This window comes from Gekko japonicus, unplaced genomic scaffold (genome assembly GCF_001447785.1).
Source record: "Gekko japonicus isolate JY-2015 unplaced genomic scaffold, Gekko_japonicus_V1.1 scaffold516, whole genome shotgun sequence".
In the NCBI taxonomy this organism is placed as follows: Eukaryota; Metazoa; Chordata; class Lepidosauria; order Squamata; family Gekkonidae; genus Gekko; species Gekko japonicus.
The window spans coordinates 1,008,860-1,027,549 of record NW_015172567.1 but is presented as its reverse complement, the minus strand read 5'-3'; positions in this window follow the sequence as shown (position 1 = coordinate 1,027,549).

Sequence of the window (18,690 nt, the reverse complement as noted above, 5' to 3'; positions counted from 1 at the left end):
AGTCACGTCTAATCTGATCTTGTGCTTTAACATAGTTGTCTTGATAAAGAGAACTTAGCCTATTAGTTAGATATATGCCTAAATATTTTATTCTCTTTTGCACCTCAAATCCTGCTATCTTGCGATTATAAATATGACTGCGATTATAAATTATAGACAGATTTATGACGTTTAAAACTGATTTAAAAAGCTATGGTTTTAGGGGGGAAAATAATGAAATGGAATGTGTTTGGGCAGAAAGAGGAAAAAAAACTGATATCAATGTTATACAAAATTTTGTTAAAGTGGTATACAGAGGATGAAATTGTAAAAGGGCAAATGATTAAGTGGGCTATAAACATGAATAAGGAAATTACTATGTCATCTTGGGAACATTTATGGAAAAGTTCAATGAGAATTTCGACTTGTAATAATCTGAGAGAAAATTGTTTTAAAATGATGTATAGGTGGTACATGACTCCAAAAAAGATTGCAATTATGAATAAGAATATGTCTAATAAGTGTTGGAAATGTAAAAGTCATGAAGGCTCTTTTTATCATATGTGGTGGACTTGTGATAAAGCAGCGATATATTGGACAGAGGTCCACGCTGAGATACAGAAAATCCTGAAATCAACATTTAAGAAAGAACCAGAAATTTTGCTTCTGGGTCTGAAAATGGAAGAAGTTAATGTGACAAAAAAGACATTGCTATGGTATTTAATTACAACTGCAAGGATGACTTATGCTCAATTTTGGAAACAGGACAGAGTGCCAGAGATTTGGGATTGGTTAAAAAAGGTACTATTCATGGCGGAAATGGATAAATTGACAAGAAAATTGAACAACAATAAAGAAGAAGAATTTTATGAAGATTGGAAAGACTTTAAAGACTATATTGAACAAAGATGGGATGTAAAAAATACCTTAATAGGTTTTGAGAGTTATTAGAGTGGAATTCAGAAAATAGAATATTTGAAATGTTTATGAAGTAATGTTACCTAATGAGATGAATTGAAAGAGGGAATTTACAGTGAGGGAAAGAAAGGGAAATAAGGGGAAATCACACTGTGGGAAGCCAAGCAAGGGGGGAGGGAAGGAGGAAAATTAGAAAATGGATATATTTGAAATGTTGTGGATCAAAATTTTGATAAAGTTGTTATATCCTTTTAATAAGAAGTTTAATAAAAAAATCCTGCTATCTTGTATAATTCTTGCTCTTGTTGTGTCATGCAGTTTTTAGTCATTAAATGCGACTTATTCACATTTATCTTGAAACCAGCTAGCTGCCCATATTGATTTAGATGTTGTAATAACCTAGGCAAGGATTGTGTAGGTTCAGTTATTATTATAGCTAAATCATCTGCATACGCTAAGGTTTTATATTCTTCTTCTCTTAGTCTTACCCCTGAAATTAAGTTATCATTCCTTAAAGTTTCCAGTAAGGTTTCCAGAGTAAAGATAAAAAGTAGTGGTGAAAGTGGACATCCTTGAAGGGTGCCCTTACATATGTTTATTTCCGATGTCATATCTCCATTTATTATTATTTTGGCCATTTGTCTGGAGTAGATAGCTTTGATCATATTATTAAAGATTTCTTCGCATTGTGCGATCCTTAAATTTTCTTTCATAAAATCCCATATAATATTGTCGAAAGCCTTCTCAGCATCTAAGAATACCAAGGCCAGTTGCTTATCCGAATTAAATTCACCATATTCTAGTACATTCAATATGATGCGCAGATTTTGATGTATTTGTCTATGTGACAAGAAGCCAGCTTGGTCTCTGTGAATCTGTTCAGATAATACCTTTCTTAGGCGTAAAGCTAAAATGGAGGCAAATATCTTGTAGTCAACATTGATTAAAGAAATAGGTCGATAATTCTTAATTTCCTTAGGATCAGTATCTTTTTTATGAATTAATGAAATTAGTGATATGTTCCACGTTTCTGGAAGTTTTTTTCTTTTTCGGTATATTTGTTATGACCTGTTTGAATGGGAGAATAATCTCTTCTTCAAAAGTTCTAAAAAATTCCGCTGACAATCCATCCTGCCCTGGAGATTTATTTTTCTTTTGTTTTTTAATGGCCTTGGATATCTCACAAATTGTGAATTTCTCATTTAAAAATCTTCTGCTGAGTTTCATTTAATTTTTTAATATTTGAATTCTTTTCCAAGTATCTTTGTATCACTTCAAAAACTAATGGTGGTTTCTCATAAAGTTTTGTATAAAACTGCCTAGCAATCTCTTTCATTTCTTCCAGATTTTTTTTTCTTGTCCTCGTGTATTTTTTGAAGTTTTAATAGCTCTTCTATTTTCTTCCTACCTAAGCTTGTTGTGTGTCTTGGCCGGCTGTGCCAAAAGGCAGGGCGAAGTGAAAACAGTTAGTGTCATGGACCAGCCAGAGATTAGTGAAAGCGAAGACTCCTCAGAAGAGGAGGGGCCCTGTGTAGCTAGCCCACAGCAAACAGCAGTAGAACAACAGGGGGATGAGATTCATCTGTTCCCTGACCTGCAACCAAGAGTGGATGAAGAGCCGTCTCAGCCCTCCACCTCTAATCCAGCCAGCTATTCCTAGTTCTTCACGGTCACTAAAGCCCTTTCAGCATCGCAAGAAAAAGTCCAGGCTGGATTTACAGACCAGGCTTAAGAGTGCATGCCTTACAGTCCAATGCCAACTGCTGGCTGACACAGATGATGAGTCATTGCAGGAGCCAACTGTATTCAATGCTGGCGGCTACAAAGACTCATGAGGGGAACACAACGTCTTCCTAAATGTCGGAGTACTGCTACTGACCAGACAATTCCTTGGTAATTCAACACCTGGATTGCTTTTCAACAGCCTGCTTTCTGAACTCTTTGCTTCTGGCTTTGTTCTTTTGTTTTCCTGCTTACTCTGACCTCTGGACTGTTTTTTGACACCACATTCTCTGCATCTACTCTCCCTGGCTTTGCCTCCAGCTGCAGTAACTGAAACCCAACACCGGAGAGCTGCAACCCGAGTCAGGACAGGTAGCCTGGTCCAGAAATTGGGTTGCCCGTGCATTACAGATACCTCTGCTGCTATTAAGGAATGGGGGGAGGCAGGTCCGGGATTGCCCTTAGGTGGTTTCTAACTGACTTATTTGGGGAGGGAAACAAAATAGTCAATGGAATCACAGTATGTGCAACAGTTAACCACAAGAAAAACTCTGTGATAAGGGCTACTAAACACAAGAAATTAATAATTACGTTACAATAAAATTTATTCCTATCATATTCTCTGTGTGTATTCTTATAAATGAATAATCCAGTGTGCAGTGTATACAATCCAATCAACATACGTGGTCAGCTTCCAACCTGATTGTCAAGATAACTCATGTACAATCAAATGAAGCTTAAACACATCAAGTTAAGTGCATACCGTCCAAATATTCTCAAGACACTCCTTTAATCTTTTCTGATGAGTTTCCAGGTTATTATATCACTCATTTTGGAGCCTTCCTCAGAAGAGGAGGCTTAACCAACGGGAATAACTACATGAAGCACTGTCTCTTGGAAGAATCGTTGATTGGTGCCTTCCTTGCTATTTTTTCCTGATTACGTTTTTTGATACCTGCATGGTTTATAAATGTTCACTCCTCTTGAGATGTGTGATAATCTCTGGATTGAGGCTGTTCTATAAGGAACTATAAAGAATAGGGACGGCAGGAGGTCACAGATATTTCAGCTGCAAGTGATTGGACATCAACGCTACTTCCTTCTACCTCATCAAGTCTTTTGTATGTGGTATAATAGGACAACATAACCCCCTTTCACTTATGCTCAAAGCAGGTAACGCAATAATTTCAGCTGTATGTCTGGACTTGAATAAATTAGAGCCATGTTTTCTGGATCCAATTTAGGGTTTGTCTTTATTATTTGTTGTTCATATCCCCTATGGTGTGTTCAATAAAACTAACAAAGCAACCATCTGGCTGTAATTTTATATTTTTTTTAACCGACACCGTTCTTTCACCAGTATCTAATATGGAAATGTTGTCTGTGCAAACAGCAGGAAAGACAACAATTAAGCCGCTGAATTACCAGTAAATATTTTGTGTTAAATCTACACTGACTTCCCCATCACCCCCAGGGAGAAGAAAGCAGAACAATTCATTCATGATTTTTGACAAGGTATCAGCTTTGAAAATTTTTATAGGTACGGTGGAGGCTGCAGTTTCACCTAAACCACAACCACAAGCCAGGTTTGTTTCCTTTGATGTAACACTGGAGATATTTTGAGGGACGCCAAAGGAGTTTTAATTAGGGATGCTCAAACACCCACCAGTTTGGCTCATATTCTGTTCACTAATTATTCCAGTTTTTCATGAAGCAATTCAGCTCTTCACATACAGTTCAGACCAGTTCATTGGGTTGCTTTTCATTTTTTCAAACACTGCCACACAGTGCAATCAGCAGTGTTTCATGCATGTGCATTCACAGCACAATGGGAGACCTACTCCCCGGCCTCAGCCAGTCATAAAAATAAAGCAGTGAGCAAATCAGGAAGTCTGCCAGCAATTAGAAATAAACTCTGTAGTTTTTGAAGTCTCACTTTTGTTTAAATCTATGTTAGCAACTATATTGCACAAGTGCATTTTCACACAGCTTTATGGGAGAACCTATCTCAAAGCATTTAAATAACTGTCCTGACCTTACATGAAATTGAGCAAGCCCTGAAGGATGGTGGAAGACAGGAGAGCCTGGCGCGATGTGGTGCATGGGGTTGCGAAGAGTTGGACTCGACTGTGCGACTGAACAACAACAATCTGACCTTACAATAACTGTTCTGACCTTACAATAATCTCACCTGCTGTGGCAGTGGAAAGCACCATCAAGACACTGCTGACTTATGGTGACCCCATAGGGTTTTCAGGGGAAGAGATGTTCAGAGATGGTTTGCAATTGTCTACCTCTTTGCCTTGGTGGTCTCCCATCTAAATACTAACCAGGGCCAACCCTGCTTAGCTTCTGGGATCTGATGAGATCAGGTAGCCTGGGACATCCAGGTCAGGGTTTCACCTTGTGTACAACTACAGAAGTCCCTGCAAGGTAATGAAACAAAAAATCAACTGCACACCTGCCACACAGGTGCAAAGGATGAGGTGGACAGTGCACAAGTGAACAAATAGGACATTTGGCTCATATGGTTGCCGACCTCTGGGTGGGGCCTGGGGATCTCCTGGAATTACGATGGATCTTCAGACTACAGAGATCAGCTTCCCTGGAGGAAACGGGTTCTTTGGAGGGTGGACTGTATGGTGTTGTACCCCTTTGAGGTCCTTCCCCAAACCGTGCCCCAGGCTCTACCTCCAAATCTCCAGGAATTTCCCAATCTGGAATTGACAACCTTACTGAGGATTGATTATAGCTGTCAAACATGGCATATTCTCCCAACAAATGTGTTCCTTGCCAAGTTCATGGCATCTGTAGTTTCAATAAGATCTTCCCCAGGGGAATGGTCCACACTGAGGTTCCATCTGTAAGCTACCAGCTAAAAACAGCAAGGCAAAAACAAGAGGTCATTTTTTGGGGGGGGGAAATCAGCAAGTTTGGAAGCACAGAAAGAGTGATACAATTTTTCAACAGCTTTTGCGCATTCCTAATCGTATGCCGGATTTCTACTGTTTATAGAACATGAATTCTGCCAGAGACCAGTATATTTCAGTATTTCTTGATATTCCATCATGTGGCAGGGGAAAGAAAGAATTCTCCAGGCTGTGTTCAGAAATATGTCTGCTTACACTGTTGTCCAATTATAAGACATTGTGGGGTAGCTAAATTAAACAGGAAGGGAAATTAACTATTCAATTAATTCACAAATCATCCCCACAGTCTTTTATTTAAAGTGAATTTTGCTGCTGCCTTCTTCGGTGTTTAATTTCATTGTAATAAATAGCCCCATTTCAAACATCGTGGAAAGAGAAATGTTCAAGCAATGCAACATCTAATTAAAATGCTTGTCGAATTTATCAGAAAATTCATAGAACAGGAACAAGGGATGAAGATCATAATGCAGTGTCCTAGCTGCTAGGAAACATGTCAAATGAGAATGCTCTCAGTCTCCTGCAGCCAAAATGGCTTCTTTTATGAACTCTTTCCAAAAGCTGTTAGGAGGTGCTGAATTTGAGAACTTCAAGACCACCCAAGTGTAACCAGGGATGCTGCTGATCCAAGAGCGCTTGTGTCTATCATGCAGAAGAATGGGAAACGACACCTACCAACAACCTCTTTCTATATTAATGCAAAAAGTATAATAATAATTGTGTGCCATCAAGTCATAACCAACTCATGGGGACTCCTGGACCATGGGGCTTTCAAGACCAGAGATTGACAGAGGTGGTTTGCCATTGTGTTGTACATATTAGATTCCATGTCAAAAATGAAGTCAAATGAGGAGGAAGTTCTTGTATTTTATTGTAATGAAATATGGAAAACAGTTAGGCCAAAGGACCCATCAAAACTGATTGCTTTCTTCTCAGCATAATCAGGAAACATGCCTCAATTAATAGGAAAACAATTAGACCAAATAGTTAACCAAAAATTGACAACTTTCTTCTTTTTCTTTTTCATCTTCTTATTTATTATTTATTTATTCGATTCTTCTTGAGCATGTTCTGAACATTTTCAGGAAATACGTGATATTTTATACATGGACTGACATCATCAAGAAAACAATATTCAGACAGCATAATTGGTTACAAAAGACAGTGGTAATTTGAGTAATAATCCTCTGATTGGCCAGATATAAAGAAACATATGTCTACATCAAGCTAAGTGTTTACTTAACCTAACCTAAATGATAATGGGCAAGGATTCTTCATATCAGACTAAAATCTTATCTGACCCAGACATTGAAAGGTTTGCCCTAAGAACTACAGAATCATGAACTTTGTACCTATTATGTTGTCTGAAAAACCTATATATAAAAATCTTTATATTCCCATTCATACTACAATTGCTTTCCTCCACACGGCAGAGCCAGACTTCCTCAGTGGTTTCTCATCCAAGTACTAACTGTGGCCAGCCCTGCTTAGCTTCCGTTTCACAAAAAGTATAGGAAACTATTATGTAGGTGTCCTAGAAGATAGATTCAGGTGGGTAGCTGTGTTAGTCTGAAGCAGCAGAACAAAATGTGGGTCCAGTGGCACCTTTAAGACCAACAAAGTTTAATTAATAGGTGTCCTGGGTTATATATTTGTGGGCGTTTCCTTCTGTACAGACATTTTGGCTTCGGAAGGTTGATTCAGGAATGGGTAGATTTTGACACTTTGTTGAATGTCAAAATTTGTCTCGTTATGTTATTTGAAGGACATGACTGAGAAGAGAAGATGTGGAACGTATTTTGAATTTTGAGAGCCAGGATGGTGTAGGGGTTTGACTATTGGGCTATGACCTGGGGGACCAAGATTTCTGACTCTACTGTGCCATGAAAGTTCTCTAGGTGACTGTGGGCCAGTTGCTGTCTGTCAGCCTAACCTAACTCACACTGTTGTTGTTAATGTATAGATCCAAGGGAGAACAATGTCGTCAGTCCCTTTGGCTCCCCATTGGGGAGGGAAATGGAGTATAAGTAAATAGCAGCTTGGATGTGCATTTGTCCTTTTTGGAAGAAAATGGAATGTCTGCCCGTATCTGACTGGCTGTATCAGATTTGGAAGATCACATTCTGAACCAAACTGAGTCATTTTAGTGGAAGCCAGTAATGTATGACTAGTAATGTTCACTGAGAGAGAGATTTTTTTAAAAAGATCCACTATAATAGAATAGAAATAGGATAGAATTTGACCTGTGTGTTATAAGAGCTCTGCCCTTTTGTACATAGTTAATCCTCCTAATTAGTGGACCTAGTATTTCATTTCAATCTCACTTTGACCCTTGCATCAGATTTTCCCCCCTTCTCCTCTTCTGCTGGCTTTCATACAGCCTGTAATCCTGATTCTTGCGGGGGAGGGCGAGATATAAATAAAATAAAATCAATATAAATAAATAAATAAATAAATAAATCCTGTTTCCAGGAACTCTTTGAGCACAAAGTCTCCCCATAAAGGAGACTGCGGCTAGACATATAAACAGATTTAATGTAGTTCCATTTGGACGTAATCTTGTGCAAGACCTGGCACTTCCCTCTCATAAACTGGTTGCCCAAGATCTTGGGCAAAGAGAAATGCAAGTAGGGATACAATACGTCTGACTTAGTGCAAGTCGTGTCGGCTGGGTAGTCATGTTGGTTTGCAGCAGAGCAGCTAGATTTGCGTCCAGCAGCGCCTTAGAGACCAAGAACATTTGGGGGGAATAAGCTTTCGAAAAGAGGGCCATGGGGCTCAGAGGTTATGATGCTGAGTTGCAGACCAGAAGGTCTGTAGTTTGGCAGTTCGAGACCCGAGTGCCACGTGATGGAGTGAGCTCCCAATGGAGTGAGCTCCCGTCTCTGGTCCCAGCTTCTGCCAACCTAGCAGTTTGAAAGCAAGAAATTGTAAGTAGATAAATAGATACCCCTTCGGTGGAAAGGTAACAGCATTATGTGTGCCTCAGCATTTAGTCATGCCGGCCACATGACCATGGAGATGTCTTCGGACAGCGCTGGCTCTTCAGCTTGGAAATGGAGATGAGCCCCACCCTACAGTTGGATTTGACTGGCTTTTGAGCAAGGGAAATCTTTACTAAGCTTTTGAGAGTCAAAGGTCCTTTTGTCAGATCTGCTTAATGGAGCTTTGACATGCAAAAGCTTATACCGTGAAACCCTTGTTGGTCTTGAAGATGCGACACAAGCAGCTACTGTGTTTTTTCCCTTGGATTTCTGCTTGCACCAGAGTTCTGGCACAAGCAGACATTTTTGCAGTGCATCAAACCTGGGGTTGCCAACCTCCAGCTAGTAAGTATTACAAAAGATACAAAAGATCAAATTGTGCATAAATAATGAAAAATATATTCAACATTTAATGGGTATAATAATCTAAACCTATATAAATAGTCAAAAACTCAAAAGTACACAGTCCAAATACAAAAATGTGACACAAATGTGATGCATCACAGTAACTGGTCTTATGAACATTAAGAATGAAAAAGATGCCATGTATCATTCAACAAGAGCTGTGGTGGCTCAAGTGGTTAAGACGCTGAACTGCAGGCTGTGGAAGGGCAGTAGTTCAGCAGTTCGAGACCCGGGTGCCGCATGATGGAGTGAGCTCCCATTTCTAGTTCCAGCTCCTGCCAACCTAGCAGTTCGAAAGCAAGAAATTGCAAGTAGATAAATAGGTACCACTTCGGTGGGAAGGTAGCAGCGTTCCGTGTGCCTTGGTGTTTAGTCATGCCGGCCACATGACCACGGAAATGTCTTCGGACAGCGCTGGCTCTTCTGCTTGGAAAAGGAGATGAGTACCGCAACCCTAGAGTCGGATTCAACTGGCTTTTGAGCAAGGGAACCTTTACCTTTACTATCATTCAACAATGGAGCTAGGTGGTTTTGCTGCTCCGCTTTCGAGGAAGCAAGGCGATCCGGGAACTGGAAGCTGGCGGGGCTGTGAAGTGAATACACAAGTGGTGAGACGAAGATTTTGTGAAGAGGAATTATAAACATCTATATTTAGACTTTTCACTTTGGGAGGAACTTGACTTGGACTATTTCTGAAGGTGGATTAATAGGACTGGGTTTTTTTGTATTTGGACCGTGTACTTTTGAGTTTCTGACTATATTGTATTTTTTAAAAACTACTCTGTTTATATACATTGAGATTATTATACTCATGGAATGTTGAATATTTTTTTTATATTTATGCACGATTTGATCTTGTGTATCTTTTGTATTATTTACTCCTGTTCACGGTTCCCTCTAAGCAGAGTTAGTGTGAGCTAGCTCACAGTTTTTTAGCCTCTGGCTCACACATTTTTGTCTTAGCTCAGGAAGGATGGCCCCAGAGCAAACTAATTTATGCAGTAGCCAAATCGCTCACTCACAACTTTAATGCCAGGAGCTCACAAAGTAGAATTTTTGCTCACAGGACTCCACAGCTTAGAGGGAACATTGCTCCTGTCCATGCATCCCTGCTGTTTGGGAACCTCCAGGTAGTAGCTGGAGATCCCCTGGGACTACAACTGATCTCCAACCAACAGAGGTCAGAAAATGGCTGCTTTGGAAGGTGGACTGAGCCAGGGCTCTTTTTGTAGCAGGAACTCCTTTGCATATTAGGTGACACACCCCTAATGTAGCCAATCCTCCAGGAGTTTACAGAGCTCTTCTTACAGGGGCTACTGTAAACTCTTGGAGGATTGGCTACATTAGGGGATGTGTTGCCTAATATGCAAAGGACTTCCTGCTACGGAAACGAGCCCTGGTGGACTCTATAGCATTATACCCCACTGAAGTCCCTCCCCTCCCCAAACCCCACCCTCCTCAGGCTCCACCCCCAAAACCCCAAGGTATTTACCACCCTGGAGGGGGCAACCCTAATCCAGCCCAATGTCTACAGTTTAAACCTGAGAGCTGGTGTCCTGCTTTGCCATTGTATATAATAGGTCAAAAGAGTTTTTTTAATATGTCTTGCCGCACCAACCCTTCAGCTGGCAAAATATGTGTAGTATGGTGGTGGTGGAAAGTGCCATCAAGTCACAGCTGACTTATGGCGACCCCTAGTGGGGTTTTCAAGGCAAGAGATGAGCAGAGGTGGTTTGCCATTGCCTGCCTCTGTGTAGCTATCCTGGATTTTTTTCTTTTGAGGTCTCCCATCCAAGTACTAACCAGGGCTGACCCTGCTTAGCTTCTGAGATCAGATGAGCCTGGGCCATCCAGGTCAGGTCAGCATAACTAGTCATAGTATATAACTATAACCAGGGCTTTTTTTGTACAAAAAGCCCAACAGGAACTCATTAGCATATTAGGCCACACCCCTGACAGTGCAACACCCCATGCCTTCCCTTGGCTTGCCCGGGCACCCCGCGGCTGTGGGGAGGCCAGGGAAGGCATGGGGAGGCATTTAAATGCCTTCCCGATCCTTCCAGGGGGCCCCGGCCCGCTCACCTTGGAGTTGCCGGGGGGGTCACTCTCCAGGCCTTCCCTCTGTAGCCACACATGCAGAGGTTTTGCCTTAGTGGGTGTGGCCAACTCTGAAGCCAGCCGGAACTCCGTTCCTGTGCGTTTCTGCCCAAAAAGAGCCCTGATCCAAGCCCATGTATACTGGCTGACTACTCAAATCGAAAAGGCTTCATTGCTGTGTCTTAAATTTGCTAACTTTATAGCTGGGGCAAAATCAGAACCCAGAAGAACCAGGTTCGTGAGCAGGAGATTTGGCTGCTGCATAAATTAGTTTGCTCTGGAGCCGTCCCTTCCTGAGCTAAGACAAAAATGTGTGAGTCAGAGGCTAAAAACCTGTGAGCTAGCTCACACTAACTCAGCTTAGAGGGAACACTGGCCCTGACTATAACTATACAGTATAACAATAAGTTTAGTATATAAAGAATTAATTGACCCGTTGTGCTCAGACACTAAAATCAGGAGGAGCTATTTGCAAATAAATGGTGTTCCTTGCTGAGCACTCAATAGCTCTGCAGGCCAAAGCCCAGTCAATATCTGTTGACTGGCACAAAACGTATCCGGGACCCTTTGAATTTCACGATGCATCTCGCATTTGTTCTTTGAAAGAAATCCATTTGGATTCACAATTAAAAACAGCCAGTGTTTCGATATCTTGCACTGTGCTGGATAAGAAACAAATTAATAGAGAAAAGCGTGCGACGAACAGAATGGCAATTTCCTCCTGGAGAGGCCGCATGTCCATTTTTTTTTGGCAAGCCAGGCTCCAATGCCGATGGAGAATATAAATAAGGGAAATCAAATCCTTCCCAATGTATGGGAGGAAATTTTTTGCCTTATCAGATAATGAACTGGCTTTTAGTGCTGAGAATGGTAATGGCTCCCATTAGCAATGCTGATAACGACGATAACAGCCGCTTGCGAAAGATCTAGGCGGTTTCACTTTGCAGCTGGCAAGGGGAAAAAAATGCATTGGTTGCATATAAAGAAATAAACTTCATTACTTATCTGATTTGAAGAAGCTGTTTGGGTCTTCATGGGGAACCAAACTCTGCAGTTCCAATATAGAATCCAGACTTGACTTTATCATTATTTCATCATGAGGAGCCTTCAATGGAACAGATTGACTGACAGCTGGTGGAAAATGGGATCCATTTTATTTATTTATCAAAACATTTATATTCCCCCCCTTTCTCGTGGGTCAAGGCGGGACTGGTATATAAGATAGAGACCAACACTGGATGAACGTGGTGGTTCGGTGGACTCAGGCTTTGTTGTTGTTCAGTCGCATAGTCGAGTCCAACTCTTTGTGACCCCATGGACCATATCATGCCAGACCCTCCTGTCTTCCGCCATCTTCCGGATTTTGCTTAATCTTATGTTCATTGCATCAATAACACTGTCTAACCATCTCATCTTTGCCGTCCCCTTCTTCTTTGACCTTCAATCTTTCCCAGCCTCAGGGTCTTCTCCAGTGAGTTCTCCCTTCTCATTTGGTGGCCAAAGTATTTGAGCTTCAGCTTTGCCAAGAAAACCCATGGACAGCCTCAGGCACCCAAAGCATAATTAACTTGTGGAACTCATGGCTGTGGGATGTAGTAATGGGCACTGCCTTGAGAAGGGAATTAGACAAATTAGTGAAGGCTGGGTTCCTCAGTAGTCACAGTGGCCAAATGTGACCTATTTGTTTGGAGACAGGAGGTCCCTGTATGCCAGAGAGGGAAAGGCTTTGGGGCTTGGTGAGTGACTGACCTTTCTGAGAAACAGATTGCTAGGTTTGATGGACCACTGGTTTGAGATCCACCAAGGTTCTTCTTACCTACTCTTTTGGAAGTGAGACCTATTTCCTCATAAATTGTAACATATGGTGGCCCCCCCTTCCCCCGTTGGTGACCAGGGTGGAGGGACCTGGCAACCCTATGACTGAAACAATTCACCGCAGCTTGGTAGTAATGTAGCATGGATCCTCGCAGTATTAAAGACTGAAGAATGTTAATTACTATCCCAAACAGTATAACTAGACATTTTTTTCAAAAAAGCATCCCTTAAACTGCATTAAGCTGCAAGGGAAAGGTGGGGTATAAATATTTATGTAAAAATAATCTTCAACTACTAAAAGGAACACCCAGATCATGAAATCTGCAGCAAACTGTGCATGCTCCAACTTGGAATGATGTCCATAAATTCTCCTAGTTTCCCCAGAGGATTCAAGAGGAGCAGAATGCTGGCAAATCAACCTTGAAACAATTGAGTGGGGAAATTCCTCTGATTCCCATCTGTTTGGGTCATCAAAGCAATTTTGAATTGAGCGGCAGAAAATTAAGACACATCTGCTTCAGTCCTTACTTTCTGACGACGTTTTTGTGAAAATATCAGATTTCCTGTGCTCTGTGCTTTTATATCTTCACCGCATTCCCCATTTGACAGAACTGCTATATACAATTTTATTTTATTTATTTTTTAAAAAAACATGATTTATTCCACAGCTCATGAATCTGTAGAATTCCTAAATCTGGAATTTTGGTCTCTGATTCACAGTTTAACCAATGACATCATTTACAAAAGGTTTCTCTCTTTTTTTGGTTATTTTAACAGGATGGCTTTCAAATTCGTTTTCCAAGCTCCAGATGGTACCTGGAGATCTCCTGCTATTACCATAGATCAGTTCCCCTGAAGAAAATGGCTGTGTGGCGCCCTCCTGTTAGGGAGGACTGGTTTTCTTTTGAAATGGTAGATTCTGCTGCCACCAGGAATATAAGGATTTCCAAACCTTCTCTGTTTCTTTTGCTGCTAAGGTGACCTAGAGTCAGGGCTTTTCAGGGATCTATGTGGTCCTGAGGAAAGATAGAACTAAATTCAGGGATAAACTTGAACAAAAGATGCTTTATTGAAGTAAGAACAAAATATGAGGTTGGTTATTCTGTAACTATCTTGGATAAAGGGACTTGAAAATATGTCTATCAAATGTATCACACACACAGTCTTTTTCCTTTACTTTTTGTTTGTTTTGACACTCATTTCCAACATAAACAGGAGTCACTATTTCCTATACTCAGCCACATAGGCTAAGGACATATATACTGCACTCTTTAAGAACTCAGAACTAACTGAACACCCAATGACTTAGCTCTCTAACTGCACAATTCCAACTGATTTTCAACTGTCTCTGATAACTGACCCACTGACACACCCACACAGATTCACTTCAAAAACCCCTCCCACACTCTGTCATCCACCAATCACAGCACATCTGTCTCTCTCAATCACTCTAATTGATTAACCATGTACTCCAACCAAGCATTTAAAGGCACACACACACACTCCTAAAACAAGGAATCATTACAGGCTGCTATGGAAGGTGGACTCTATGGCGTTATACTCTGATGAGGTTCCTCCCCTCCCCAAGCTCTACCCCCCAAATCTCCAGGTATTTCCCGACCCAGAGCTGGCAACCCTACTTTCAAAAGAATCTTACCAGAGGAATTCCTGAAATTCCCATTCCATTATAATACGGTAACAGCACTTTACTTCTTTGACTAGTTTGGTCTAGTTATTTATTAACGACAGTGCAGCAATGGCTTTATAAATCACCATTTGTCATAATCTAGCCTCCAGTCTGAGTGATCAACAGACTTAACACGGGCCGCTCTGTTGGCGTAAGGAATGCCATTATCTGATGACATTTATCTAGCATCCCACACCACCAAGACATGGCTCTGCTAATTTATAATCTATCTACGATGCATAAAATATACATGCAAAGAATAAATAATCGGTTGTAAAAGCTGGCATTGCAATTTGATGATACAGGTAACTTGATCACTGTCAGAGTCTTATTCATTTTTAATGAATTAAAAGGTTTTTCCGTTTGGGGGAGGGCCCTTTCTCATTGATTGACGATGTGGTTGCCGTGGCCAGCTTCCAACCTAAGCACCTCCAGGTACCGGGTCTTGGGCATCTCAAGGCTTCAGAATGTATGTAGTAAAGTGACTTGAGTGCTCCCAACAAGAATACACCATTACACGTTGCACTTGGGGGGAGCTCTCGTTGACAGTGTCCCCACATTAATATGTTCCCTGCAGTGTTCCCTCTAAGCTGAGTTAATGTGGAGGAGGAGGAGGAGATTGGATTTATACCCCGCTCTTCACTACCCAAAGGTGTCTCAGAGCGGCTTACAAACTCCTTTCTCTTCCCCCCCCCACAACAGACACCCTGTGAGGTGGGTGGGGCTGAGAGAACTCTGACACAAACTGCTCTTTTTCAAGGACAGCTGTGCCAGAGCTTGCGACTGACCCAAGGTCATCCAGCAACTGCAAGTGGAGGAGTGGGGAATCAAACCCGGTTCTCCCAGATTAGAGTTCGCACACTTAACCACTACACCAAACTGGCTCGCAGTTTTTTAGCCTCTGGCTCAGACATTTTTGTCCTAGCTCAGGAAGGATGGCTCCAGAGCAAACTAATTGATGCAGTAGCCAACTCACTCGCTCACAACTTTAATGCCAGTAGTTCGCAAAGTAGAGTTTTTGCTCCACAGCTTATCATATCAAGCCATTTTGCTACAGTGATGCTTTAAACTCTATTTCTTCCTTAAGGAATTGCCAGTCGGCTTTGAGCCCCTATGATGTATCTTCTATCCATAATACTTGGAGCTGATTCAGGCCTGATTCATATGGTAGATTTTTACATTCATTTCGCAAGATGGACGTTATTCGATAGAAGATATGTACAGAGCATATACTCATTCAGCTGCAAATCATTAAGAGTTAAGTAATTCAGGCAAGAGTCCTACTCCTGCCAGGAGATTAGCCTGCATTACACGTGAGGCCAGTTCTCCTAGTATATTATCCTCTGATTCTGTAAACCTTCAGCTGTGTGTACCCAAGACAGAAGATGTAATTAAAGTAGTCTCAAAGCTTTCTGCTCAGTAGGTATGTTCTGCTGAATTTCTGCTCTTTTGGACACAAACCATGTTTTCCCTCTTTCAAAGACCTCCTCTTGATCATTTGCACTGCATAATTAATAGTTCTTCTTATTTAGTCCCAGATATTTTCCAGTTCTTGTGTGGACATATGACAATTTCTTTTAAGCTGAGCTACATTGTGTTTTATTACAATGCCACCAGAAACAAGAATCTGCTCAGAGTGTAAACAATAATAAGTTGCCATGGAAGATCTTAATTTTCCCAGACTCTGGGCTGCATGAAAAATTGTGAACCTGCTGAGATGAATGGCAGAGTCTCATAAAAGAGAAAGTACGAGTTGATCGTAAACACCAAAGAAGCATTTGAACTTGACAAGTGTGATGCTTTGGAAGCCATTGTTTAAGAGAAGTATTGAGAAAGAGACCAATAGAAAGTCAATGGAAATCTCATTATTGTTATCCCCTGTGTGTTTCTCTGAACATCTTTCTTTAGATTTCTATTTTTCATCTTGCTTGCAGTTAAAGCATGCCCCACATAAACAGAGAAAAGAAAGCAATTATTATTGCACTAGATGCTCATTACTGGATTTTGTTTTCAAATATTTGAATATGGGGTTAAAATGGATTAAATGACTGTGGCTTACATCCCAAAGAGTATTTCTGCAGACAGAAGGATATGTGATCACAGAGCATGACTTCCTCTCCCCTGTGGCTGCTTGAAATGCTCGCCCAAATATTGTTCCTGGGATACAGGGGACCCCAGGAACAAAATTGGGGCATTTCAGGCTCCTTCTGAGAGGGGCAAGGTGAGAAAATTGCATTCCATGAGTGCATATCCTTCCAGCCATGGGAATACTCCAGAAGATCTAAGCCCACAAATAATTTCCTTCCTTCCTTCCTTCCTTCCTTCTTCTTTCTCAATCTAGATTACTGATTGCTCTTTCAACCTAGCACATTAAAGAAGGTGTGGTGGAGGTAACAGTATTCTAATTGTTTAAAGTTATCACTGGGTCTCTGTTCTGCATACTTAGTTAGACATGCATTGGCCCATTGAGTTCTCTGTGGGAGGGTAGATCAGCCGCCAAAAGCCTATGTGAATAAAAATGTCTAATACTACTTGGGGAGCAGCTGTATCTCAGTGGTATGTTATTTGCATGTAGAGGGTCCCAGATTTGATCCCCACCATTTCAAGTTGAAGGATGCCAAGTAACAAGCATTGGCAAAGACTTTGCCTTGCCTGAGATCATAAAAAGACACCACAAGTCAGTGCAGCCAATACTAAGCTACATGAACCAATGGTATGATTTATAATACATGTTCACATTTTCACTTCTACATGATATATAGGCTTGGATCCCTGAAGCTTCCAAGAACAGTAGAGATCCATGGAGCAGGACATCTTCACCACCCCAGTCCTGATGAAATGCACCCCCAAATGCTGCTTTTGGGGGAAAGCCCCCCACCCAGAAACCACTGGAAGGGAGTTGGAGGTCTACCACAGGAGAAGGAAATTGCTCCCCTTCTGTCCACAGAATTCCTCAATGGGATCTAACCCATAGACTGGAGCTTTAGGGGAAGTGCTTTCGAAAGACAAGGGGGTGTTACCAACATGGGCTCTTCAGGCTCCAATGCATTTCTGGTTTTATCTCAAAGTGGTTTTAATAGTCACTATTATGTACCAAATGGTCAATCGTGTGAGTAGTTGCACTAGAGCACAGGGAGAAAGGGATAACTCAAAAATAATTGAGCAGCTGTACTAACTGGATCCAATGCAAGTGGACAGTACATTTAATTATTAACCTGAACCTGACATACCAACACTGGCTACCGTCTGAGTCAAGATATTAATATGTATCAGATAAGGTCTGATTTCCGCCCTAAGTAAAATCACCAAAAGAACTCCCAGCCCAATATACTTATACGGCTAGCACAAGTGTGTCTATGTAAGGCAGAATGTAGGGTTTTCCATTGGACTCTCTGACTATTAAAACAATAGTACCACTAATTTTTTTTTGCCAGTCAAGATAATATAGAGGATAAAGTGCCTACTTCTGCACTTGCCCTTCTGCCTTATGGGCACATCACAGCATAATTCAAACTCTCTTAGATGTTAAATTCAATAGGTTACTTTATAAGCTGAAATTTTGGGGTACCCTACAGGATACTTTGAATAGCTGAAGAAGCTGTTCCCCCAACACTACCTTCTCCCGGTGTGGTGGGAGTGGGACAGTGGTGAAAATACCTTACATTTCTTGCCAGATGGTCTCTCAGGGAGGGTCAAAACAGAAGATGGGGTGACCTCCTTCCGCCATTTTCTTAGCAGTACTCTACACTAGTCTGTACCACCTTACGTTCCTCTTCTGGAGTGAAACCACCACAATATGATGCTTTCTACCTCTCAGATTAGACAAATGATCCAGAAGGATTCCTTGGCCAACAGGACTGAAAACTGCTGGGTGGTCTAAGGGAACTAAGGAGTTCATAGCTCTCCTCTCCATGTGCAGATTTTATTTATTTTTTATTTATTATTAAATCTCTATCCCGCCCTCCCCACGAACGAGCTCAGGGCAGCTTACAATTAAGGGCACCATGTGCCAGAATATATAAAACATGTGAAAACAAGATAAAACAATCATATATAACAATTAAAGTGCTCAATGATGCTGTTCCTTCAGTCAAATTAGATGGCGTGCTGTAGATCTAACACGAAGTCCTGATTCAGCGGTAACCAGTCTCTTACG